Below are 1,096 nucleotides of genomic sequence, written 5' to 3' on the forward strand. Positions count from 1 at the left end.
GATTTTGTAGAAATTATTTAGCACTAATATAATTTATTATTCTAAAAAATAGTGGTACTAATAAAAAAATATTATTTTTATGAACTATTAGATTTTATTATATGAAATCTAAAAGATAAGATAAAAAGAAAAAATGTCTGTCTAAAATCGGCCCCAAATCTTTTGAGTTTATTTGATATATTATAAAATTTGAAACATTAAATTAGAGTGATAAATAGGCTAAAAAAATTTAGATATAGAAGTAGAATAAGTGATATACTTTAACATTGTAATTTTTAATTTTTAGTGTTTTTTAAAACTATGGGAATTGAAAAGTACACGAATCGGAGGTCAACTTGTGTTTAAAAAATTAAAAAAAAATTGGAGTATACAAATCGGACCGGCTGATTTGTGTACTCCAAATTTTTTTAATTTTTTAAACACAAATCGAAAGGTATCGCTTAAAAATTGGACGTCCAATTTGTACTCCCTAAATTAAATTATCTCATGTTTTAAAAAAATATCATAATAAATCACAATTCAAAAAAATACTATTATTAATCTAATATTAAAATATAAAAACAAAAATGTGTGATAAACAATTTAATCATTTATATTTAATTTATTAATAATTTATTAAAAATTCCTCTAAAAGATACTAAATATTTTGATATTTTAAAATTGGTCCCGGATAAATTTGAGAACCAAGCCCCAAACTAGGCCAAGAAAGCAGAAGAATTTTTCCAAGATTTGATTTTGATTCCTCACAAATCAATACAATTCATCGGAAACCAAACAAGATGAGAAGGGAAAGGATAGAGGTGGAAAAAGAGAGATTTTCATCTGAATGTGAAAAGATAAGAAAATGCAGTTTAGAGGTTTTATGCAGGTAATATAAAAGTTATAGGTTGGGAAAAATTTGGGATGAAGAGGTATTTATAGTTGCAATGGATCACTTTTTTTTTGTGACTAGCTGGATCACCTTTGTAACTTCTTTTCTATTTTATGGATAGTTATTTTTTTTCCTTTTAAGTTAGGATTTATTAGGATTTTATATTTAAATATATTGACAATTTATTTTATAGATATTTAGTTATTTTTTTATTTTGTTTAAGAT

The sequence above is a fragment of the Arachis ipaensis genome, chromosome B05 (genome assembly GCF_000816755.2).
Source record: "Arachis ipaensis cultivar K30076 chromosome B05, Araip1.1, whole genome shotgun sequence".
In the NCBI taxonomy this organism is placed as follows: domain Eukaryota; kingdom Viridiplantae; phylum Streptophyta; class Magnoliopsida; order Fabales; family Fabaceae; genus Arachis; species Arachis ipaensis.